At 43.0% G+C, this 27,243-nt stretch overlaps 1 long non-coding RNA gene across 1 annotated transcript; it reads right to left on the bottom strand.

The window, feature by feature from the left end:
• Window positions 1–6,259: 6,259 nt before the first annotated feature.
• LOC116660014 lies at window positions 6,260–20,026 on the bottom strand. The gene is made up of 4 exons (XR_004315371.1): window positions 19,951–20,026; window positions 17,746–17,748; window positions 10,088–10,093; window positions 6,260–6,269 (listed from the first exon to the last, which is right to left on the bottom strand). It is a non-coding gene; the product is annotated as an uncharacterized LOC116660014 (long non-coding RNA).
• Window positions 20,027–27,243: the final 7,217 nt, after the last annotated feature.

Genomic DNA, 27,243 nt, shown 5'->3' with positions numbered 1-27,243 from the left:
TATGCAAACATTAATTGCATCTAATTGCTTAACAGAAGCTTGAATTACTAAGGAAATTACTTCTAATGTGTAACATAGGGATCCAAGGTCTCCGTTTCTACATGATGAGTTGATGATGGCAAAAAAAGGTTTTTTATTTGCTTTCTTCTTTCCACCCCTCTCCCCACTGGGTACCCAACATAATGCTTTATATAGAGTCAAATTTAATTAGTGAACTGAAAGAATATTCACTAAAACTATTCAAAATTTATGGTCTCATTTTTTATGAGTGGATAGTGGTCAACATAATGCAAAAAAAAAAAAAGAAAAGATTCAGTGCAACGCTATATGATTTAATGTCCATATTCCTGATGAGTTTAGGAGAATCAAGGAGAGAATCAAGACAATGACCCAAAAAGCACCCGAGGAAACAGGAACCTGGTGATTCCCATCAGCCTGGCTATGATGTAGAGCTGTAGGGATCGCTTTGACACAGGTACAGTGGAAAGGGAGAGACGGAAAAGAGGCAGAGATAGAGACAGGCAGATAGACAGACACAGCTGTGGTCAGAAGGACGTGCTGTCCAGATTACATTAAAAGCTCTCAGAAAACATAATTAGGGTCTTTTTTTAGGGCTGTGATTTAAGTGGATGACTAGAATTTGCTGAATAAGGTTAAAAAAGAAAGAAAACTGAAACAGGAAGAGAAGAGAAGAAATGATAAAAAAAAAGCATTTCTTGTTCAAAGTTGCCTGTTAGGAAATAGGCATTTTCATATACAGAATGTGTCACGCAGGGCAGAGCTGTGCGTAACAGCAGAAGACTGGATGCAGTGCATCAGGAGACCAGCTAAAGCTAAAATAGGAAGCAGGAAGGAACACTATGCAGTTAAAAAAGGAATGAAGGAAGTCTTCATGTGCTGACGAAACAAAGGGCGGAATTACGTTTGTAGTACGTTGTCTCAAACCATGAAATGGGGAGATGACGCTACACCTTGTTATATCATTTTTAGTTTTTTAAACATGTGCATGCACTGCCTACTCAAAACAACAAATCACACGCGTGCACGCACACGCGCACACACACTTCCCAGTTAAAAGGTGCCCCGCCCTGATCACTGCGTTTGCTTTGTATGTGCCCCGTTCTCCACATTTCAACACAAGTCATGGATACAAGACTCTACTGAAGTAGTAAGACCACAGATCTAGCGAGGCTCAGAGAACAGCAGGAAGTAAGTAACAACAGCGGCCTCGGGGCACATTCCCTGGCTGTGCCCGGGAGCGCGCGCGGATGGAGCAGGCGACGGGGTCCCGGCCTCCCTGCCCTCACCCCGCGCCGAGGGCGAGCCGCCTCTGCCGCCTGGGGTGGAAAAGTGCCACCGCAAGTGCAGAGGCGGACTTTAGACACCGACGGGTCAGGCTGATGCTCTCCGACAGGGCGCAGAGCTTCTGCAGGAAGGGGTGCGATTCATCCAGAAGTCGAGGAGACCAAAGGAATGAGCATAACCAGTTGTTAGCACAGAAGGAAGAAAAACATTCAAGTGATGGCTGGCATGAATGGTTTTTTCCTTTTCTTTTTCTTGTTTGGTTAACAGGTTGGTGGTTTACTATTTTTTTTTAATTTTTCTTCTTTGAATTTGTTACTGTACAGAAATGAACCCTAAGAAGAAATATGTGTACCTGTAATTGTATAACATATGTATAATATATAATATATTACAGTGACAAAATGAGAAAATATTATGTGAAAATGCTTTGTAAACAAATATATAAATACATAAATATATTTACATATATATTTATAAATATATAAAATGTACTTATAACTGTAAATATATATAATTCATATAGGGAAAATATAAAATATATAAATACATATAATATTTTATATACTAATATATTTGTAACAAATATATTTTAAAGATGTTTATATATAAATTTATTAATTTTCTTACAATGACCAAATGAGGGGGGAAAGTATGTGAAACACTTTCACACGTCTCTTTTCCCTCATTTGGTCATTGTAACAGACTTTAAACATTTTTCTCCAGCCTTACTGAGAGATAATTAACAGGTACCACGGTGTAGGTTTCAGGCACTCGGCAAGATGGTCTGGTTGACACATGTGGTGAAATGCTGACCACGGTCGGCTCTGCTGACACCCATCTTCTCACACAGGAACAATCAGGAATAAAGGAGATGAAAATTTCTCTTTGTGATGAGAAGTGTTGGGATTTACTCTCAACAACTTTGCCGCGTGTCACACAGGGGTCTTAGCTATACTCATTCTGTTGTAATTACAGCCTAGTTCTTACTTAGCTTATAATTGGACATTTGTACCTTTTGACCACCTTCCTCTAATTCTGATTCCCTCTAACCAGTACATCTGGTAATGACAAGTCTTGATCTCTTTTTCTATGAGTCTGGTTTATTTTTTTAAGATTCCACATAGCAGTGAAATCATACAGCATTTCTCTTTCTCTGACTTAATTTCCTTAACATAATGTCTTCAGGGTCTATCCATGTTGTCTCAAATGGCAAGACTTCATACTTTTTTTAAAGCTGAATAATATTCCATTGTGTGTGTGTGTGTGTGTGTGTGGTGTGTATACACATCTTCTTTATCTGTTCATCCATTGATAAACACGTCAGTTATTTTCATATCTTGGTTATTGTACGTAACGCTGCAATGAACATGGGGGTGCAGATATCTTTTCAAGTTAGTGTCTTCGTTTCCTTTGGCTGTATTCCCAGAAGTGAAGTTGCTGGATCATATGGTAGTTCTGGTTTTAGTTTTTTTGAGGAAACTCCCTGCTCTTTTCAGCAGAGGCTGCACCAATTTACATTCCCACCAACAGTGCCCAAGGGTTCCCTTTTCTCCACACCCTCGCTGGCCTTTGTTCTCTTGCCTTTTTCGTGATGGTCATTCTAACAGGCACGAGGCTTCTCTCACCAAGGTTTTATTTCGCATTTCCCTGATGCTCAGTGATGGGAAGCACCTTGTACGCACCTACCTACAGGCCTTTCATAAATCTTCTCTGGAGAAATGTCTGTTCAGGTCCTTTGCCCATTTTTAAGTACAGGGAGCAGGATCAGACAGTCAGATGACGTGTTCAGCCTAATACAGCTCACTGTGAAAAGAGAACTTGGTCCATTCATCCATTCACTTACGTGTTCATCACGCCTTCATTCAAGAGCTTACCACACGCCAAGGGCTTTTGTTCTTTTCTGGGGAAACAGAGGCAAGCGCAGGTCTCTGCCTTTGGGGCAGGGGGGCCTCACAATTCAGCAAAGGACCAGTCAGACAGCACGTGGTGTGGGAGACAAGCGAGCAGGGACACAGGGCACAAAGTCCTTAGGCTCGATGCTGCGGGGTGAGCTGGCAGGACCAGGGACAAGGTCTGGGGGCTGCTCTGGAAGACCGGGCTGGCGTCCCCGGAAGGGGAAGGGGTGACCGACGGGAAGGCTGCCTCCGGCAGAAGGGCTGCCCGAGCACGGGCGAGCTGCTGCTTCGGATGCATGTCACCCGGCCTGTGCAACATGAGCAGTGAGGAAAGGCGGTGCTGTTAGGGCGGGAGGGGGTCCATTCACAAAAGCCTTTACCTCCAAACCCCATCTCTGCCCACGGCATTCACACTTCTGTGTGCAAATCACCGGGGGGGGGGGGTCACTCAGAATTCTCTGGGGCCACCTGGCGATTCTGGTTTTGACTCACACAGTGTCCAACAGAACGGAAGGAACACTTCCGAGGCCTGTGGGTTGAGGAGAGATGTGAGGGCGGATGAGAACAGCGGGGGTGACAGCCATCAGGGCCTGCCCGTCAGCCCGGCCCGGCCACCACCGAGTCACTTTGGGCCCTCATTTCAACCGTCACAAAGTGATGTTGTGTGCCAGCAGTTTCCGGAACCTTGATTTCTTCTCAGAGAGGGATTTTTGTTGTGGTTCAGACACACATTACACGGAACATAGATATATAAATGCGCGTCTCCTCTTCTGAGAGCACATCTGTGACTGGATGTGTGGGTCTTCTCCACACCAACCCAGCCCCCAACTCGCCAGACCCAAGCTGGGTGCCCCACAATTCAGTTCGGCTCTGACCCCGTCTACCTGGGGTTCGCAACAAATCTCAGCAGTTTGCAGCTTGGTCTCAAAAGACTCCCCCAGTTCAGAAGCCCCCTGTAAGCACCATGTTACCACATGCACTGCTGATTCACTGGCTGTAAATCAGGGCTGTCATGACCCCCTCCTTGTGTTCAATAATTCGCCAGGATGGCTCACAGAACTCAGGGAAACACTACTTGTGTTTACCAGTTTATTATACAACAAAGGTTAAGACAAAGGATGCGGGTGAACAGCCAGGTGACAGGGGTGGGGGAAGGTCTGGAAGGGCCCAGTGTGCATGAGTTTCTGTTCCCAAGGAGTTTCCACGCAGCATCTTCCCAGGCAGGATGTGTTCACCAAACCAGAAGCTCTTGGAACTTCATACTTCGGGGATTTGTTTTTTTGGAGGCTTCGTCATGTAGGCATGATTGATTATTAACTTACTCTCCAGCCCCTTTCTTCTCGCCAAAGGACGGGGTGAGACTCAAAGTTCTATGTTTCTAATCACACTTGATCTTTCCCGTGACAGTGCTGCCCAGAAGCCCGCCAAGAGGCAGCTCATCAGAACAAAAGATGCTTCTTCCACCCAGGAAATTCCAAGGATTTATAAGCTCTTGTAAGATGTTCCTGTCAACCCCGCTGCTCAGAAAATTACAAGGGTTTTAGGAGCTCCGCGTCAGGAACCAGAGGCAAAGACCAAATATTAGCAGACACTGGGAGCAGAGACACGTTGTTGTTTCACAAGAAAGAATTCTTAAAGTTCCACTCCACCCTGAGGAAATCTCTCAGGAAAAGCCCCAGAAACCTGAAACCTGCCATGGGTGAGAAGCCACAGTGCTGAGGAAGAAATGTGGTCTCCTGGTCATTCTCCAGCCGTCGAAACAAGCATAGGTCTCAGACTACAGCAAGCGATACCCAAGTGCTGAGAAGAAGGCACCGCTAAAAACTCCCCCGCAAACCTTGATGGGACGCTATTCATAGTAAAGCTGATGGTGTCCAAAAGTGTAGGTGCATTTTTTGTTTCTAATTCACCAGATAACATGTGTGGCTCTGTAACAGAAAATGAGGTGGTTCCCCCGGAAACAGAAATCCCCAGTTCAGGCGCCATGTTTATCTCGCTCACCACTGCATCCCTGTCACGCAGAACCACGTTTGGCATTTTACAGCTGCTTAATGAACACCTTTTGAGTGGCAAGATATGAAGAGAAGAAAATGAAGAGCAAATACATTCAACTGAAATGTACGAAAGAAAGCAAAAAGTAACAGTGTGGAGATTCCTCAAAAGACTAGGAATAGACTTACCATATGACCCAGGAATCCCACTCCTGGGCTTGTATCCAGAAGGAAATCTACTTCAGGATGACACCTGCACCCCAATGTTCATAGCAGCACTATTTACAATAGCCAAGACATGGAAACAGCCTAAATGTCCATCAACAGGTGACTGGATAAAGAAGATGTGGTATATTTATACAATGGAATACTACTCAGCCATAAAAACTGACAACACAATGCCATTTGCAGCAACATGGATGCTTCTGGAGAATGTCATTCTAAGTGAAGTAAGCCAGAAAGAGAAAGAAAAATACCATGTGAGATCGCTCATATGTGGAATCTAAAAAACAAAAACAAAAACAAACAAACAAAAACAAATTGTAAATACAGGACAGAAATAGACTCACAGACAGAGAATACAGACTTGTGGTTACCAGGGGGGTGGAGGGTGGGAAGGGATAGACTGGGATTTCAAAATTGTAGAATAGATAAACAAGAGTACACTGTATAGCACAGGGAAATATACACAAAATGTTATGATAACTCACAGAGAAAAAAATCTGACAATGAGTGTGTATATGTCTATGAATGACTGAAAAATTGTGCTGAACACTGGAATTTGACACAACATTGTAAAATGATTATAAATCAATAAAAAATGTTAAAAAAAAAAAAAAGCAAGCAAAAAGTAGAGTTTAAGTTTATTCTATTACACATCACCATTCTTCGGTGGGAAGAAACGAGTCTGCAGAAGAAAAATAAAGGAATAAGGAAATAAATCAGTATCCTTTCCACCCTGGAGTCTGCCAGGCCATCCAAGAAGTTGGGGTGAAGTTAGATTAAGTTGTACCTTACAAAACTTATCTGAAAATATCCCGGGGAAACGCCACAAGAAAAATGGGCATAACATGTGCTCCTCTCACCCACACGCACATCTGAGAGAGAGTGCTGATAAACGATGGAGTCTCTGACCTGCTTTAGACTTTCTCGTTGAAAGTGATGGATTGGGGACGAGGAGCCGCTGAGACACGGCTGGAATTACGCGGTACCCAAGCTGCATATTTTAGAGCTGATATTTACTTCGACCTACAAGGGCAGTGTTGACTGCACTTCTTCATTAACGCATCTCCTTCAGGGGCTCAGATCATGGCTTTTGGGGAGGTAGCAAGTAAAAATGGATTTGGCTGTCCCTAAAAAATATGAAGAGCTTGTGCAAAAGAGAAATGACTTACAACGCCGGCAGCAGAGAGGCGTGACATCATAAAGGGGGCAAGAGATGTATTAACAGAGAAAACAGCACGAGTTCCAAGGCAAGTTCCCCGTGTCCATCCATCACCTGCCGCGTGCATGATTCGGGAAACTCTACAGGTAGCAAAAAAAGCACTGATTAGCATGAACTGATGATAAGGTATTGACTTATCAAAGTTGCGATAAATCTCACTGATCAATACGTTTTGGCTTCTTCCTAAATGTCTAACGCCCAGAGTAGCTGCGTTCACAGTACGCACACAACCATCATTAAACAGCACGTTTGGAGCCCCCACTTCTGATGTGCTCCTGTGATGCTGGCTGTGGTTCCTGGGCAGCCAGCCCCGAGGTCGATGCTTAATGTCTATCAATGACTGAATGAATAAGAACGAAAGACTTAAAACTGAAAACACTTTGAACTAGAATATGAAGGAACACTGGAATTAAGGGAGATAAATGCCGTCACAGCGCCCATCGACACACCAGTAACGGCTGTGTTCATCTAACTCTTAACTTCTTGCGTGCGTCAGTTTCAAAGCAATTGAAACGTGAACCACCTTCTGTGTAGAAGCCCGCGTCCTTCCAGCTATTTTAGTCACTCGGGTATTGCAGGCCCTGTTGGCTTAAATGGCTGTCATTCATTCACGTACATATTCCTCCGCCCCTCTATTCATTCATGCATTCATTCACACCGACTTGCACGTTTCGAGCCTTCCACTCCATCTTTCTCCTTCTGTCTCCCTCCCCTTCCTGCCTTCTCTGGGAACTCTGGAAAGCTCTCTGCTGCTTCCTCTCTGTTGTGCACTCAGAGTAGAAAGCCCCCCATGACAGCGAGCGGGTGTCGCCCTTTCCCCTCACCCCAAGACGCTGGCCGCAGGACCACACGAAAACATTTGTGAGCAGCTCAGCTCAGACCTGTCCCTCTGCTTGGCAACGTCTCAACCCCTCAAGAAGAGCTTCTGAGACTATCAAGCTCTGTTTCTACGAACGATGTCAAACATTACGTTAGTCACAACAGAAATGAATCCATAGCCTCAGAAAAACAGGAGAAAAGACGCATCAAATTTAGAAAAATAAAGACTGCCAATTCAGATAACCATCAGAATGATGAGTAAGTGATACGGAAAGTGAAATCACTTTCTCATATTTATATGCTGCTGAGAGGGGAAAAATGACAATTAGCTGGTTGTGCTAATAGGAAACACGTAAACCAACGGCCACATCCTTCCCGCATCACAGCGGTAGCGCGGTGGTTCTCTGGGAGGGGGTTCTCTCCCCTCCCTTGGCCGTTTTTCACTGTAACTATTAACCTGGTGGGTGCTTCATGTTTACTTAGTCTCCCGGGTTTCAGTATGTGCATACACACTGGGTTTGCCAAAAAAAAAAGTCCTAATTTATTGGCAATTTATTACTGCCCTATGTCCACGTGCATCCTCAACAGAATATTTCATTTCTAAAACAACTGTTCCCTGATCTAAGGAAAAACGACAGAAGTCTTACCTTCTTTAATTATTTTAATTTGAAATTTTTTTGTTTTGCCTTTCTGATCCTTCAGGGCTATCAAGAATGTGCCCCGTCAGAGGGCTCACACTTCTGACGTTTTATCTGAAACGTAAGCCTTGCTGTCTCAGAAGCTCTGAATATTCCTTTGCCATGTCATCCGTCTTTAATGTTCAGATGTTTCCTCTCACTGTCAGAGCAACAGCTCACTGTACAGGTTGAAGAAATGAGTCTGACCTCTGCTGAAAAGGACTGATTTAACCAGATTTCGGGGGCTTTCTCACAATCATGGAAGTCAATTTATTAGAAGTGTCGTAGGCATTTTACATGAAGAGGATGCTGTGCTGATGAAGAGACAGAGGATTGAGCCGTGGTTCCCGTCTTTAGGTAACTTATATTCCGCTTAAGCCTATATACCCAGAACCTCACTCCCAGGCAAAATATAATAAACACCACAGGAGACACACAAAGTGCTCTGTGAAAGCACAGGTGAGAGGCTGTCAAAACCCCACGAGTTTTGATGGAGGAGGGGGAGGAGCGGGTGTCTGCGGAGATGATGCCTGAGGTGCTCCTTCTACCAAAGGTGAATCATTACAGGTAGAGACAGCAGAGCGAAGTATCCAGGCAGGGCCTGCTTAATCGCGTCAGATTACATGACTAGAGCCTCGACCTTGGCAGGAAAGACCAGGGAAGTTAAGTCAGACCCAGAACCGGAAGGGATGAAACCCCAGAATAATTCCTGTAGACATTAATGAGTGGACGTGGAATATTTCTAAGCAAAGAAGTAACAGAGTAGTGTTCTGGAAAGAATTTGGAAGCAGAGTGTTTTTCTAGATGTGGGATGAATTTAAATTATGCTTAAAGCATTGACGTACCTAACTCATTAAGCTTTGTGCGATGACGCTGCAGTCCTGGAGGACCGTTTGCAACTGTGAGTACTTACTATTTGCAGAGTGCTTCATGGCTGAAAATACTTATTATCTCATTGTATCTTCACGATTACAAAGTGGGGGGTAGTAGCATCGCCCCCACTTATACATACAGAATAAATTAAGTTTCAGTCGTGAAAGTTTTCATACTCATCGTGGTTAGAATTAGGACCAGAATCCAAGGGCTGTGGACTAAGATCTCGTGTGATGTCAAGGATATGACTTAAACGCCAACAAGTAAGGAAAGGAATAGGAGACTCTGAAAATAACAGCAAATACGAAAGTAAAACACACAGAACACAGGGACCTAGATTTAAAGCATTGTGAAAAGGCGACCCTCTCGTGGGAAGAGGGAACTTCTCCTGCTGACCGCCTTTGGACTGGGGCATCAGTTTTATTTTTCCTGCCTTTGCACAAGAGCTGACACATCACATCGTCCAGGGTCTTGAGAATGCCATCTCTTGGAGGAGAGCTTACCCCACCAGCCCTCCTGGACCTCCAGCTTTTTGATAGCAGCTCTTGGGACTTCTCAGTCTGCATAATCACATGGGCCAATTTCTTACAATATTTTATATATAGATACAGATGAGATAGAGATATATAGATATAAATGATTTATATCATAAAATAATTGTGTTTGTGAAATACGTAGCTTATACATATCACACATACATGTATGATTTATTACAAGAAATTGGCATTTACACACACACCCTAGTGTTAGAGCAGGCAGGTAGCCAGATACGAGCAGAGAAAGGGGACACAGGCCAACGGGCAGGGACTGGGCAGAAATGGAGGCGGGCACTGGGCCAAACGCAGGAAACCCTACATCATGTAAACAACAGGGGCCCTGGGCAGGCAGGGGAAGCAGGAACCATGGGACTGGTAAGCAGTCACACATTTTGGGGGGACAGGTGTCCTGGAGGCCAACAAAGAAAGCTGGGAAAAGGCAGGAGTCCCTGGCACTGGAATGTTCCTGCCTGCTCATTACGCCCTCGTTTCAGTAACGTCAGCCTTGCAGCTTAGAAATACCCACCACGCACTGACACCATGCCACTTCTGACTCAGATTAAATCAGCACAAAAATCCCTCCTTCCCTCGGGTGAGCAGAGCTGGGAGGAAAATCAGGGAACACGACCCCAAACCCTTCCCTCCCAGAGACTATTCTGCCCATTCATTTTTACACTCTGTGTAATCAATCTGCCAGAGAAACTAGGGCAGCTGCTCACCGAGCCTGCCCGCCCTCCCCTGGTAAATCCCCACTTTGCTTTCCTAACCCACTGGTCCTGTTTCTCTAGAGAACCCGAACGCACCCTCCCGTCCCCCTCCAGCCTCAAGTGCTGGCACACACCTCCTGCCAGACCACAGCCATGCAGGCTCCTAAAGCCGCGCCCTCTGCCCTGTCCCGCTGCCGGAGTCTAACTCAGGGCACGGCAGGGAATGCCACAGTCATGACAGGGCCCTGAGCTGGCTCGGGCCACTTAAGAATCAGAGGCAGTGGGAACAGCACAGCATTTCAGACTTGGACGGCAAGCCCAGATTCATCCCACCCTCAGTCTCCTGAACACCATAACTGACTACCTGCCATGTCTCTCCCACCGCTTCAGGAACCCTCTTTGTGTCCTCTTCTGTGCTGGTTTTCTTCCCTGAGTTTCAGCTGCTACACGGTGCTCCTGGTGTCCGTCACTCCGCAGACATGTTAACCTCCAGAACCCCGCACACAACCTGGATGGCTTTAAGTACCTGGAGCAAGCCCTACAGCCCTCACCCTAAGCACCGTGGCAGCGTAGAAGGGCAGGTGCATTTACCTGTCAGCGGTCACCATTCTTATTAGTGTCGGTTGGCGTTTCAACATATTAGTTGAATCGAGAATTTTAAGAAAATGTCTCAATTAATATAAGCTTTTGGTTCGCCAACCACAAATTTTTTAAATCACAGATTATTAGATCTAAATTAAATGTACTCATCTTCAAATGTGCTGATGCTAACAGACATCAGCCACAAAAACGCTTACGCCCCAAGCTGAGGCTCAGTTCAATCCAAGCCCTGAAATGTAAGGGCAAGTTCAAATGAAAGAAGGAAACTTCATTGATGTTACTTAAGAGTAAACGTTCAAAATCCAAAAGGTGTCCCATCCCAGGGAATTTTCAACTTGAAATTGAGCTTTTTTAGGACCTCCCATTAACTATGTCCTTAAATTTTCTTAAGGGATTTGAATTTCAATAACATAATTTCAGTTATGTTTATAATCTAAAAAACCTTCACCCGTTAATTTTTCGATGATGGCTTGAATTAGATGATACTGAGTCACAGTCACATTGGTAAGTATGTACATATAGTTCTTTTTTAAAGTTAGTAACACGCAGATCAGCCAACTGAAAAATAACCAACTTGCTCTCATCAGCACACTTTTAAATAACAGCTAATCAAAGGGTAGACACTCGTCTTCTCTGAACAAAAAGCATCTGCTTCATTAAGCAACATGTTGACAGCTAATATGATAAATTTAAATAACAAATACAAGTTTTATAAGCACATTAACCGAAAACAAAAGATGCAAAAGGGCATATTTTTGCAAAGTGTGATTGCTTCATGCAGATAATTTGTGTCCAATTTACTTGAAATATACAAGAGAGAGAATTGATGTTGAATAAGTTATCATAGAAATCCAAATTTAATTTCTATTATAATACTATTTATAACTGTATTCATCAAAAGAAAGATTACACACAGCAGATTAAGTGGAAATAACAGATCAAATAAACTGATTGCCAAAAGGCTAAGCAAAGTATTCAAAGAAAATTTTCATCCTTAAAGATGTATTTTTGTGGAAACAAGATAAGAAAAAAAATTCCGTATATTAACTCCTCAATTGCAGTTTATACCCAAGACCCTATTTTTGAAGATATCTTCCTCCATATATCCACTGCTTCTAGAATAAATGCCTTCTTTTTAGCATGATATAAACACTTTGCTTCCTAATATGATTCCAGTGAAAACTAAGCAAAAATTTTGTGTCTTGCGACAGGGAAATTTCTAGTTTGTGAAGCAGCACGAACCTGGTTAATACATGAAGATATTCCAAATAAAGTGAGTAATTTATGAAGAGTATTCTCTTGCCTTTTTTTTTTTTTTTTTACTGCTTTTTATGTCATTGATGGAACTTAATTAGCAGACAATAACCCATTTGCTTCCCGAGCTCTGAGGTGCCCAAATCAGCTAGTAACCAACTTGTGGTGAAACTCCTACAGAAGATTATTTCATCTCTATAGTAAGTCATCACACTGACTTCTACAAATGCGTGCCCAGTGTCAACACAAACCCGCTCATTTCAGTGTCTCCAGACGCCCCAAGCCTCAGGTGTTTCCTTCCCATAGCACCTCCCGTCAAGTCACACCGGCGCGCAGCACAGCGTTTCGGAGACACGCTGAGGCCTCCGAAGAACAGAGAAAGTGAAACCGAGATTCTGCCATGTTCTCCCGAAGACCGGCCAGCCAACGCCACCTTCAGGACGAGGGCACTGTCCCAGACAGAAAGGAGGGTCTGTGAAGCAGTGAGTGTCTTGTCTGGAGAGGGGACAGAGACTCCTCAAGGACATCAGATCGAGTCTCGTGAAGAGTTTCGGAGGAACATCTGATTAGGATGGATTCTATTTTAAAAAATAAATCTAAACCACTGACAACAAGGCTGTAGAAAGAGGTCCATCAGTACCTGGGTCAAAGCGTCCTGTGTTTCACTACTTAGCTGCAGAAACAGCTTCTTCAGTGTGAGATCCTTCTTGTATCAGCAATGGAGTTAAGCTTTCTTTTCTTTAAATATCTAGAGAATTGTTTGTATTATGATATTTATCACCTTGAATCTTATATTCAAGACTTATAACTAAATGATAATTTTATATCTTTTTTCCTAATTCTTTCCTTATTCCCCATAATGCTTAACACCATGCATTACATGAAACAGACACTCATGAGTTATTTGCTAACTAAGCTAATAAAAGACTCTCACAGTTTCTTAAATATTGGGAGTCCAAACACAGCCACTGGTCCCACTGTACCTTTAGGTCGACTTGTTCAGATACTGAGATACTTTTAGTCCATCATAAACGCTCTCCATTAGGAGTGTGTTGCGTGATACCAGGTGCTGGTGTTGTCCTGATCTTCTGATAAAGCTGCAAATAGTACTTGTTCAATGAGATTCCTGCTCAAGACAACAGATTCGTAAGATCTACAGTTTATAGATGTTTCATAGAAAAATATAACTTTTTATGCAAAAGATAAGAAAGAAATGGCATCACAACGCCCATATTTAAAGGTGTTGTGTGTAAAACAAACATTGTATAGAAAAATATGTCCAAGGAGGGAAATCACGCAGTGTGATGGTACATTACGGAACTGCCTCCTTCTGTTCTCACCAGAGGTCCCGGAGGAGAGGACACGCACAGGAGACAGCTTGTTGACCTGTTTCCTCTCCGTGACTCTCAGGACTTCTAACTTCCTATGTTATAGCCCATCGAATGTGATTTACCCAACCCCAAGGAGGGTGCCTTCAGAGTAAAAAGCCCTTAATAAATGTTTACAAGCCCAAAGCCAGCTAAACAGAGATAAAACTGTCCATAAAACTAATTTTATGTCCTTGAATAGATGATGGTCAACAATTGATTATACTTCCCATGAAAAGTTCTGACTTAAGAATCACTCATCAGAAGCATGCTCGCCACAACAAGCTGGATGTCCTCCAAAACCTCAGAGGCTTAAGACAATAGGTTTATCTCTTGCCCACAGGAAATTCAAAATGGGTGTTCTCGGTTGTCGGGCAGCCTTCCATCTGGGCATGAGAGGACCCAGGCTCCTTCTGTATCAAGGATGCGCCCTCTTCTGGGGCTGAGCATCCTTGTATTCAGTCAATGGTTGGAAACAGCATGCTCACCACGTCTACTCCATCCCACCGGCTAGAAATCGGCTGTATGATGACCGCACCTGAGGAGGGAGTCTGAGACGTGCGGACTAACCGTAGGACTAGAAAGGAAAGAAGTCTGGTGAGCGGCTAGACGGTCCCTGACACAGACCGACTTGCCTGTTCTTCCTCCTTACATATTTTCACATCGCTGTCTTGAAAAGGTCTAATATTCCTTTGGCCAGAGCTCCTCATGAATACATGAGGATTCATGTGTGACAACGGCACAGAAATTGCACTCTCTCCAAGTATTTTACGGTAAAGTCGTCCTACAAATCCTTTCCTCCAGCTTCGCAGACTTTCTTGACAATTTGACTTATCAGCGTTCACAATCCTCTCCCATGAGAAGGGAGAAAATCAAGATACCCCACAGACGCGGTTTTTTTGTTTTTGTTTTTTTTCCTTTAGAAACTGCCAAAGACATTTCCTCCTGTGAAGGTATCTGCTTGCAATACAGCAGTCCCTGTACCGGCCTTCACCGCTAGCGCCAGACCCAGCTGTCTTCGGGCGCTGGCGCTCGGGCGCACCCGCTCCCCGCTCTGCTCGAGGCAGGTCAGAGCGACGTCAGCTCGGGTGGGGTCCCCGCCGCCGCGCCGCCCGCACGGGGGACCCGCCTGGCGGCCGTGTCCGCGCCGCGCCCCGTGCTCGGGGGGGGGGGGGGGGCGCCCCTGCCGCTCGGCGCTCCGGGCCGCGCTCCTCGCCCGCTGCCTGCCCAGCCCCGAGGCGCTCCGGCCGCGCTGCACGTGCCCGCCGCAGCTTCTTCCCCCTTGTCATCCCTTATGCTCTCTCCTAACACGCAGTAATTTTGATTATTAGCCAACTGCAGTCCCTTGGCAACACGAGTCAAACTAGCATCCTGACTGTGACTACTCCCTCCTCAGCAGGTGAAACGGTCCGGGCGCGCGGTGTTTTCAAGGTGCGACACAAGACGCAAGAGGAAGATGATTTGGCTTCGTTATATTGAAGCAGCATTTTGAGAATTCAGGAGGAAAACAGCACTCCTATAATCTAATAATGCTGAAATTTAATACTGTGCATGTAATAATATTAAAATTTATATACGCTAGTTCAGCCTTCAAAATGAGAATTCGTAAGAAAAAAAGTAATTTGGATTTTTAACAGAGGCAGCCCAGTTTTGCTCTCTCTCCAAACACTTTATTAATTACGCTCTGTGTGCTCCTGTTTAAATTGGTTTCCATTGTACCCCATGAACTGGCAATCACTGACTTGGAAAGCAGCATCGCTTCTAATCTTCTACAAGCCTGTTTCCCACACTGCTTCACACACACACACACACACAACAACAACAACAACACAGCCCTTGACAACCCAAACCATAGAACGGGCATTAAACTGAGTCAAGGGAACAGATGCCAAGAACCCCATGCCATGTTCTGTGGGGCAGAATACTTTAACCAACATTTATTTGTGATGTGATTTGTACTTAATGATTTGCCAAGATGAAGCAGACTCAATCCAGAAATTAGAATCTGAGTATAATAAGAACCTGACAATTCTTTAACTATAACAGAAAGAAAAAATATTACTATAGATCATAAAACCAACCCTGTGAGTACGAACCCTAAGAAGAGGCCAAACACTCTTGGCATTATTCTCCACTCACAGAACCAGCACAGTTCATTAGCACAAGAAGGGCCATATTCCCTCTTACTGAGAAGACGTGAGGCCGGTTGTATTTCCGAGGTCCTATTTATCACAGCACACACAAGGTTTTCAAATTCATGGGTCATGTTTCCATGTAAACAATCAACTAATTCACCTATTTACTGCATAAACTCTTCAACATCAAAATGAATAGTGCATATGAAACACTATTATTTTTTCAGAATCTTAATATTTACTAAATAGATTGAGTTTTTGAGATTTTTAGGAGAATTTTTCTTTAGAGAGACTTTTTTTTTTTACCCAACTCTTCATAGCACTAAAATAAAGCTAAACAAACAAAGGACCATCTTGTGGTGATAAGTTGTCCATTCACGTACTTCGGGGACCTAAACTAAGCAGGTGCACGGCAAAACTTTTTTGCATTTCACAGTTACCTGGAGGGCATTATGCTAAGTGACGTAAGCCAGACAGAGAAAGGCAAATGCTGCACAGCATCACTTACATGTGGAATCTAAAAAACAAAGTCAAACTGATAGCAGAAAAGTGGTAGCCAGGGGGCTGGAGTTGGGGGAAGAGGAAGAGGCTGGTAAAAAGGTAGGAACCTTCAGCTCTAAGGTGAATACGGTCTGAGAATTTAATGTGAAACATGCAACTACAGTTGGTAACGTCACCTTGTATAACTGAACTTTGCTAAGAGAGCAGAACGTAAATGGTTTCACACAAAAAAATAATAATTATGAACTTACTGTAAGGGGTGCAATGGCTGTTGGTTTTCATGAATGTTTACATTGGAGAGCTCATATCAAGCGAAACTGTAAATGTGTATTTACAAATAAACGTGTCTTTATTTGACCAAACAAAATCCATCCTCGTATTCTCTTTATTTTATTTTAATTGAGAATATCATAGATATTCAACAGAAAACTTATGCCCTTAACTGATCCGCCACTCCTAAGCCAGAGAAAATAAGGAAGCCAAATATTAATTAGAGACTGGCGGAACTCTGCATTGATTCTCCGGGGAATGACATGGCATCTGGACACTAACGTTGATTGACTGAAAATACTGTCCAATTCCTTGACTATAGTTCATCCAAATGCCTGAAGAAGAAACTCTAGTTGATGTCATTAATTTCTAAGCATCTTTCTTTACATAGTTTTTTGTGTTCCCAAAACACAATTTACAAAGGAGTATTTTTTTTAAAAGGTGTTTATTACAGCCGCCTGGACTTGGGTGCACTGTGATTCTTATCAGGGGATGCCGTCCATAATTTTTTCTGCTTGGTTTCTAAATTTTAATTCTGTGATTAGTCGCACAAATTTATCCGACCAAGTAAGTTCACTACTATTAGATCTCTGTGTTGACCCAGCCATACCCACGCAGGCACTTTTCCTAGACCGAATGAAGGGAGGGTAAGTGGCCACCTGTTGCTCCGTCTTCTGTCTTCATACTCAGAGCTACCAAGAGCACCTACACTTTATTTTAAACACCCTTAAGAAGAATGCAGTTGAGAGAGAATTTCACAAGGTAACATTTTTTTCTAGAACAGTCCAAATAGTAACTCGGTGGGAGTTTAATTTCTCCTTCCTGAGGCCTCACAGGTTTTGTCTGTGTGTTACTGGATCAGACAGGGAGTCCTGAGGTGTGGGAGATGGGGGAGGACACTGAACCTCAAGAGAGCTTCAAGCACCAGCCACCTCCTGTGGAATAAAGGATGCCGGAGAAATGCCTGTGTCTCAGAAGCTCTTCTCAGTACGTATGCAAATGAACCGAGATCAAGAGGCCGTCCCACCCTGCCCAGCATCCTGCCTGGACGCCCGCCTCCCCTCAAGGCCTAAATGTCTGCTCTGAACAAATCCCCTTCCTCCCTTCCCTAGCTGGCGTTTCCAACCAAAACAAGCCAAATGAAGGGAATAATAAAGAACAAAGTTTAACAAGGTAGGAAACAAGAATAGAATAGAAAAAGGTAGTGATGCTCAGCTGTTTTCTGAAAAGCTAATAAAATCAACAAACCCTTAGTGAGACTAAGGAAATATTGAAGTAGAAGATTTACAGCACCAGAATCAGAAAAAGGGAAAAGCTGTGCTATAGATCCCAGGTACACGGTAACCTCTTCCAGGAACACTGATGGACAACTCTCTGCCAACGAATACAGCCTTTAGATGAAACTGACAATGACAGCTTTAGAAAATGCGAATAACCAACCCAAGTATTTTAAGAATTTTAAATGAGATTTCCCTCTATGTATTAGGAAAGTTAAACAGAGAACTAAAAACTTCTCCAAAAGAAAACTCTTTGCTGAAAGGGCTTCATTGGTGAATTCTTCCAGCCCTTCAAGGAAAAAATAATAAAGCCAAACATTTGCAGAGACTAAAAAAAAAAGGATGGGATAATTGCAGCTGTTAGTCTGTTATGAGGCCAGAGGACTTTCTTGCTCAAGTCTGATGGGGGCATGATAAAGGAAAATTCAAGACAAGATTTCTGTCCCGAACACGAAAGCAAGCATCCTCAACAAAGCATCAGCAATGAAACTGAGAGATACGCTGGAGACGATGCATTTCTGCTTCACAGGAGAGTGGGGTCAACTGTGGAAAACCCTAAGTTACTAGAAAATTATATGAGCTGTCCCCCCCCCCACACACACACACACAAATCTCTATTTAAAGGTATACAAGAAATAGTGAAAAGCGAGAACCGGTGGGCTTCAGATTCTAACCGGTGTTCTGCAGTCACCTCACCCCTGGGTATTTGCCAGTTTTAGGTGCAAAACAGAAGGATAGGAACCTATAGGACTGAGCTCGAGAGCTGCCCTGCAAACAGAGCGGACTCTCGGCCCCAGGGTGACACCCTTCTACGCCACAGCACCCAGGGAGTGAAAAACAGACCACCCCGACCGAGATGCAGCCCACCCGCTGTCCAGTCCGTCCCCGACTAGGACCCGTTCTTTCTCCCTGGAAGAGGAGACAGCACCCCCCACGGATCCTCTATTATTTATAAAATCTTTCTCATTCAGTGAAAATGAACAAGCATACCAAGAGAAAATAACATGAAACCAACCCAGCAATAAAAATAATAGAAATGGATCTGGATTTCATCCAAATATGGAACTTAAAGGCAAGAATTTAAAATAACTATGATGAATATGTTTGCTGGAGAAAAACAACAAAAACTCGGAGGCTCTCACAAGAGAATTAGGCAGTCAAGAAAGATAAATGTTGGTTCTTTAGGAGAAAAAAAAGTCTAATACCGGCAAACACCTAGCAGGAATGATTTTAAAGATAAGTGGAGAATACACAAATTACAGTATCAGGAATGAAAAGAGAGAGGCTCACTAAAAGTAACAGAAACACTGAAACATAACAATTATACTATAAACAACGTTACACATATAATTCTGAAAATTTACTTGAAATAACTAAGTTCCATGAAAAATACCATTTATTAAATAACACGTAAAAGAAACAGAAATTACGGTTGGTTATAATGCTGCTTTAAAAATTAATTTGTAGTTAAACATGTGTTCAAAAACAAAACTCCAGGTGTTTTCACCAGCAAATCCTTTCAGTAACTGAAAATAATGGTAATCTAATTAAAGCCATTCAGTTAATGGGGGGCTGACTTTCCAAAATTTGTCATGGTGATCAGCTTGGTAACACCAGAAAAAGCATTTGATAAAATTCAAACCTCAGTTATGGTTTCAAAATTAGCAAACAAGGAGTAAAAAGCAATTTATTTAATGTGTTAATAAAGTTCACAAAAAACCTACAGGGTAAGCAAACTCACTGATGAATTACAGAAAGCTTGCTCACTGAGAGTGAACCATGACGCTCACCATCCCAGTTACTGTTCAGTGCTTTACCGGGGGTACAGCCAATGCAATAAGGGAAAAAAAATGAAAAGTCTGAGGATTGAGAATAGAAAAAAAATTTAGTCATTTTCCCAACATGGCATTATTGTATTTATAGAAAATCCAAAAGAATCTGGAAACAAAATGTTAGGATTAGTTAACAAATTTAGCAAGGTCTCTGACTGTTATTTTTAGAAACCAGTGGTATTGCAACCTAATGAACAAACTGGAAAATAAACATTTTAAATATCTTCATTATGATAGCATCTGGAAATTCTCAAATTACAGAAGATAAACAGGATTTCTACACAAAAAAAGTTATGAAACATAAATGAGAATATTTAAGAAAAGCTAAATAAATTAAGGCATAAACTATGTTTATGTAGTAGAAGATTCAATGTTGCAGTAATATCCACTCCCTCCAAATTGATCTGTATATTCAATACAATCCCAATAAAAGTCTAAACAGAATTATGGTGGGGGAAGGAGTAAACTGGAAAAATGATTCTGAGTTTTATATGAAAATGCAAAAAGCCAAGGACAGCCATGGTAAACTCGAAGAAAATCAAAGCCGGAAGGTTTACACAACAAAATATCAAAGTTGTTATAAAGCTCTTATCATTAAAACAGTATGGTACCATCACAAAGTTGGACAAATAGAGCTAATGAATATAATTAAAAAGACCCAAACTGGCTCTCACGTATATAGCCTTCTATATAGTAACAACATTTTAAAGGAAGTGCAGTGGGGAAAGTTTTCCTCATTCTAAATGGGGTCATTCACATTCAGGGCCACTATGGACAGCTGCACTGGGCTCTTCAAACTCCAGTGGGTACCACTCACGTGACACAGAATGTTAATGGGTCCCCTAGAGCTGGATGGTGTAGGGGACCCGTCGCTCTCCCTAGGAATCCACACCAAAAACCTAGACTCCACCATGTCCTTAAGTCCAGCAGGTCCATACATCCTTCCACCCCATCACCCACTCACCCCAAAACTGCCTCATCTCCATGTCCACTGCTAGTGATTCGGGTCAGGCTGTTTGACTCTAATGTGAATCTTTACAAGAATCTGCCTCCATTCAGGGCCCCTCTAATCCACACACCATGACAGGCAGAGTCAAATGCACACAACACACGCTGGTTGCGACATCCCTCATGTGAACTGCTCCAGTGCCTTCGCGTCAGCCTACAGCATACAATCCAAAACTCCTTAGCCTGGGACTCTGTCTTCCAAGATCGGAGCCTGCCTCCTTTCCATCCACAACTAAGGACAGCCCCTTCTCAGCTGCAGCCCTGCCCCACACCTCACACCCCTGCTCCAACCTCGGCATAGAATGCAGGGTTCCTCACAGGTGCCATGGGGTTTGTTCACTGTAGCCTTCTCACGTCCCCTCTTCTCGCATCCTTTGTAATCTCTCCAGGCTGTCATCCATAAAACGTGTGTTTTCACTTCCCCCTCGGTGACGTTTTCCACTGCTCCTTCCTCTAGACCTGCTTCATCGCTCTGTTCACACCTTGTTAACGTCTAACCACACTAAAAGTAACGATGTCCACTTTTCCCTACCAGACCACTCATTCCTTGAGAGTGGGGAGAAGGCACGGTCTACAGTCATACCCTCAGCAGCTAACACGATAACTGGTACTCACCGATGCTCAATACACTCTGCTGAATGCACTGATAGAGGTTTTAAACATCACCAGCCTCCCATTTCTATCGTGTAAGTAAACACACAGAATTAGAATTAGCAAAGAGAAACCAGCCTATTACAATCACATAGATCCAGAATAGAAACAAAAGTATAGAAAACATAAGTATTTCAAAGAAAATGAAGGGGAGGGCAGATGGAAATTAATCTCAGTTAATACAGTTTTTATCTCATAAAGTGCATCTCACCGAGAACGCCAGCACAGAAGATGACGGACCATTCCCGGTATCTTGCTTTAATTCAAGGGTCGTTGGGTTTCTCCATTAGAAATCCTATTTTCCTGTTTCAAAATGAGATTTGGAAAAATAAAGTCTCATTGTTCTAGGTCTGTAGTAAAATATTTAAATATATTTTATATGCTGCACTTGGGATGGATGATTTTAAAACTAATTCTACCTACAGGACTGAAGCACTGTGCTGTACACCAGAAACGGACCCAACATTCTAAACTGACCTGCTTCAATAAAAACATATTTAAAACCCTCTAATATAGCGTTGCTATACTTGGGAAATAAAAATAAAGGAGAGACAGTTGAATTTGAATTTCAGATAAACAGTGACTGATGAATAATACAAGCACGTCCCATGTGACATTTGGAATATACTCATAATAGAATTATCCACTATATGAAATTCAAATTTACATGGTAGTTCTCTATGTCATCTGGTTAACACTATTCTAACAAAATGTTACAGAAAGTGATGGGTGTAGAAGTCACAAAACTCCAGACTGATGTTACATCAGCCTTTAAGGACAGATAAACGTGTAGACAGAGAAACAGATACAAATATAGCTTGAAATTCCACGCAGACTTTCCTTTGTTATGCTACGAAATTATAATCTTCCCAGACATCTTTTCTACTTGATAGATTAGAAAAGAATAATGACGTTGATATTTTATTCATTTTGAGCCAAGACCATACTTTTTTGACTTGTGGGCATTCTGTTTTCTGGAAAGCTATGCCACAGAATTTTAATTATTTATCATAAAGGTTATCCTGCTGTATTAACAGTCACACTGAAGAGTGACCCTGAATAATCTCAGGGCAATTTCTGCAAAATCAATTCTCTTTCCCTACAGCCTGAACTCATGTAGCTCTTTTTGGACCAATTAATCACTTAAGGGATTCAATAAAAGAATCCGAGTATTTTTCACAATTGCGTTTTAACTAAATGATAAGAAGGTGTTTTATTTATTCCCCTTATCACAAGGAAAGTACAACAAATAATTTATTGCTTTTCAGCCAGGGTGTAGACACCTCAGAGATCAGTAAGCTTTTGAAGGCCCAGGACTAGATGGAAACGCTTCTCCTGGTAGTTTTAAACATATTTTTGAAGCCAAAGAGTAGATCACTAAGAACAGGCACCAGTCAAAGAGCTACTGTAAGAGCTGATCAGCTCTCTTCATAGAAGTACCGGATCGGGATAAAATTCACACGACTTGAACATAAGTAAACAGGAAACATGAAAGTTCTACTAAAAGGTTCTACAACAAAAGATAAACGGGAAAGAGGCCACAGCACAAGAAAGAGGAGGAAAATTATTTCACTGCCGAAAGCAGAAAGCTATCTCAGAAAGCTATGCTTTATAATCGCGATGGAGGGTAAAACTTGTGCTGCAAAACGATGTATGAAATACTAGACTCTCAGACTGTAGACAGATTCTGACAGACACGTGACCAAGCAGCAGGCACAAATTGAAGTGAGTAAGACGAAAAAGAGAGAGAGAGAGCACGCTTTGTATTTAATAGAAGAAGAAGTCTGATTCTAGAAATTTAACCTGCATTAGAATTGGTAATGAACAGAAGCAACATGGCAGAAAATTGAATTAGTAGCGTGGAGGACAAGCTTGAGAAACTTCCCGTTTTCATGAATAAGAAAGACAAAGTTAAACAGACTCAGAGCGAAGGTACAAAATAGGTAGAATGGCATGAAATTGCGTGTCATTTGTGCTTGTAGGAAAAGACACAGAGCTTCGTAAACAGAATCAACACTACATACAACACAGAAAAACAATTCCTCAGGCCAGACTTGCCCCTCCTACTTGAAGAGCATTCTGAATGGCAGCAAAATTATTTCAAAAGAATTAAACATCTAGACCCTTAAGCTGAAAGTGTTACTCTTGAAGGTAAAGAAAAGAATTACAGACGTTAAATTGAAAAAACTAGATCGAATCAGAAAGAAAAATTAGATTGAACTCAGATATCTTTGTCCCAACATCAAAGAAACTTCCAGAATTATAATAGAAAAGTTTATGACTTAAAATCCTATATTCAGTAACTCATTCAATAAATACTTATTAAGGACCAATTTTTGTACCAAACCCGGGGCTAAGGGTGGCTATTCACGCTAAGTTCGCGCTTGGAGGCTTAGAGAGTCAGCCTCCTCCCTCCCTCTGTGGGGTGGCGCTGGTAAGCATCACGGCCTCCAAGAGACAAACCCCAGCAAGGAGCCCCAAAGAAGGCAAGTTGCAAGTGTGTATAAACCGGAAAACAAGGGACCAGACATAGGTCTATCGCCCCGTCATCCCAGTAGAGACGGCCGCCTGAGTCCACCTTCCTTTCCCTCCAATAGGAAAAGCCAGGTGTGTTAGCCCAGAGCGTTTGCTTAGACTGGAAATGAGGGGAGGGGCCAGGGAGAAAGGGTCTGGTTTTCCCTCAGTGACAGAAAGGACTTTGCTAAGGAGAGGCAGTAAACGACGTGGTTATGTGACTAGCACAATTGCTTTGGGCTGGATCCTGCGAACAGAATGATTTTTTTTTTTTTTGCCTGCAACATTCGGAAAGAAACCAAATGAAATCATATTTGAACTAAAGTGAGAGCTCAGTGCGATATATGGGCTACAAAAGTCAGTAGCTTCTCTTTATACCGGAATAACAATCAGGAAAACATAACAGAAATTAACACGTTCACTAAAACTTACCAAATAATACTGCCTAGGAAATAAACTTTAAAATACACATGCATGACTACATGCAGAAAAGGACAGAAGCACAGAGAATGTCCTAGAAGAGGTTTAAATAAATGGAGACCTCCTCAATGGCAAGGAATCATAATGATGAAAAAGCCATTTTTTTCCAAATTAATTTATAACTTTTACGCTATTTCTTGTATAGAATTCTATTAGTTTGACAAGGCTGTCATAACAAAATGCCACACACTGGGGCTTAACAACAGAAAGGTATTTCTTGCGGTTCTGGAGAACGGGAGTCCAAACATCAAGGTGTCGGCAGGCGTGGCTTCTCCTGAGGCTTCTCTCCCTGCCTTGCAAACAGAGGCCTTCTTACTGGGTCCTCACGTGGTCTCTCCTCTGTGCACAAGCGCCCCTCGTGTCTCTGAGTCCCAGTGTCCTCTTCTTGTCGGGACACCAGTCATACTGGGTTACAGGTCACCCCGATTTAACCTCATTACCTTTTGAAGGGTCTACCTCCAAATACAGTCACACTGTGAGTTACTAGGGGTTAGGGCTTCAACACACAAATTCAGCTCCTAACAGGACTGTCGCAGGGACCACTGAGTAACTACCAATCCTGCTTCCTTTGCAGCTGACTTGGACATAGGACTGGACCCCGCGTCAATGGCTGCGGGTGGAAGTGAGGTGGCCCATTTCGGGCCAGGCCATCAGGCACACTGGGTGGTCCCAGCCCTCTGTCCCCTGATGACCGTGACATTGCAGGACCTGTGCTTTGGTGACAGCATCATGAAACAAAAGGGGCCTGGGTCTCTGAGTAACCTTAGGAGAAGAGCCCCCCCCCCCCCCCTGCATCAGGCTGTGCTGGGAACAGTAAACACAGCAGGGCTTCAGCTAGGTCAGCGGGGTTTCCTTTTGTACCGCAACCAGCACAAACAAGACAATGGAGCGTGCACACAGCACCGCAGAGTCTGGCACATTGTTCTCCATTCGCGAATTTTAAAACCCTCCATGACTCTTAGTTGTGCCTCCCATTAAGCATTTAAGTATTGTATTGAAGAGGGCTGTTTGTCTATAATAGTGAAAATATTAAACCCTACTCATGAAAAACTTATGCTATAGACTGAGTATTGGTGTCCCCCTCAAAATTCATGTGTTGAAACCCAATCCCCAGTGTGATGTAATGTATTAGGGGGTGGGGCCTCTGGGAGATGGTTAAGTCACGAGGGTGGAGCCCCCGTGAATGGGATTAGTGCCCTGATACAGGAGACTTCAGAGAGCTCATTCACCCCCAGGCCGTGTAAGGACACAACGGAAGTCCAGCCATCCATGAACCAGGACGTGGGCTCTCGCCAGACACAGAATCTGCCAGCGTCTTGACCTTGGACTTCCAGTCTCCAGGACTGTGAGAGGTAAGTGCCTGTCATTTAAACCACCCAGTCTACGATACTTTTTGTCACAGCAGCCCAAGCTAAGACAACCTACTCTGTGTGATGACAGTTGTTATCATAGAAAAATGGCTTCTGTGAAGGACTTTGGGCGGGATATATTCTAGAGAATCCCCAGTGACTGAAGTGCCCTACGTATAGACGGTCCGAAGAACAAAGTGACATCAAGATCGGGGGTACAGCTCAGTGATACAGTGTGTGCTTAGCATGTATGTGGTCCTGGCTTCAATCCCCAGTAGTTCCATTAAAAAATAAATAAGTAAATAAAGCTAATTACCTCCCCTCCACACACACCAAAAAAAAACAGCAAAATCAAACTAAACAATCTAAATTAATGCCCAAGATGCAGCCGCTGCCACATATCCAGAAACACAACCATCTCTCAGCAAGGAATCATGTCCAGATGCACAGTCATCACCTTGCAAAACTCCAGGCGACAGCAGCGAGGGACGTTCAGTAGTGTCACAATGGACATATGGTAGAGCCCATTATTCTGCCAACTTCTGCTTTAATTCAATCTAAAATTATCCTCCAACTGAAAAGCTGGGGGCTTTTCAAATGTTTTCCATGCTTTTAAAGGTGGGCATCCAAGGACACAGAGGCCTCCTGAGCAGACCCGGCCTCACAGCCAAGGCCTGGAGCCACGCGCCAGAGAAGGAGCTCTTTGTAAACGAATAGTTGTGAGAAAATTTACATTGCTCGCTAATGAAAAGCACCTCCTTTAATTAGTATTGATAAAGACTGTGCTTAAAATTCAGCCTTTGAACACATTCCTATGCAAAGACTGGGAAATTTTTGGATGAAGTCATGAAAATCCTTATAAAGACACAAAACTTTTCCAAAACAGACACAAGGCAAGAATGGTGCAAAAGGACCAAAAATACGAATTAAAAATATATGTAAGATCTTCCTTAGCAGAGTTAAGGGTTTCATGATTGGTTTAATAAGGCTGTAAATAGACAGTACTTACTACACACACGCAGGAACACGCACGCACACACCCGGCAAGGCGGCTGCACTGTACACGGCGCGAGGCGTGCGTCCCCTTGGCACAGCTTCAGTTATTGCCAATGTTTCTGTGGCGCGCATATCACACCTGGAATAATTTTAACCAGCTGCTTGCACAGCTCTAAAGACCACGCATATTTGAAACTTAGGCAGCTAGAAAATATTAACAAAGTGCCATTCCAACATTGGATACTACAAAGATGATTGTCTTGACAATGCTTTGATGTTGGCAGAGAAAGAGTGTACACCTTCGTTTTCCTTTACGAGTTCAGCATCTAACGTGCAACAAAGATGCCTGAAATCAATAATATTAGGGACAGCTGACAGACCCAAGATCACTCATGCTAACCAAAACTGTACTCTGAAACTTTTAATAGCATTCCAATTTTGTTTCTAATAAGAGAGAAAACGCCAGGCCATTTGTTCCCTCCTCCACACATCACCATCCCCCCCCCACCCCCACACACACCTGTCTGGCAGGCTTGACACCCAGGTGTGAGGAAGTCAGCATGGAGAAGGGGGGAGGGAGCCCAAAGCTGCATCTCCTTACGCTATTACCATGTTATAAAAGTTAGAGGCAGTAAACGAGTTATTTTGAACCTCTGGAAATAATCATTTATAACTGAAGACTGGCATAGTCAAGAATAATTAGGGATAAAGGCGTGTGATGAAAACACATGGGGAAAATGTACAGTGTAAAAATAAACTATA

Source organism: Camelus ferus, chromosome 26 (genome assembly GCF_009834535.1).
Source record: "Camelus ferus isolate YT-003-E chromosome 26, BCGSAC_Cfer_1.0, whole genome shotgun sequence".
NCBI lineage: Eukaryota > Metazoa > Chordata > Mammalia > Artiodactyla > Camelidae > Camelus > Camelus ferus.
This window is presented reverse-complemented; position numbering and strand designations above follow the sequence as displayed.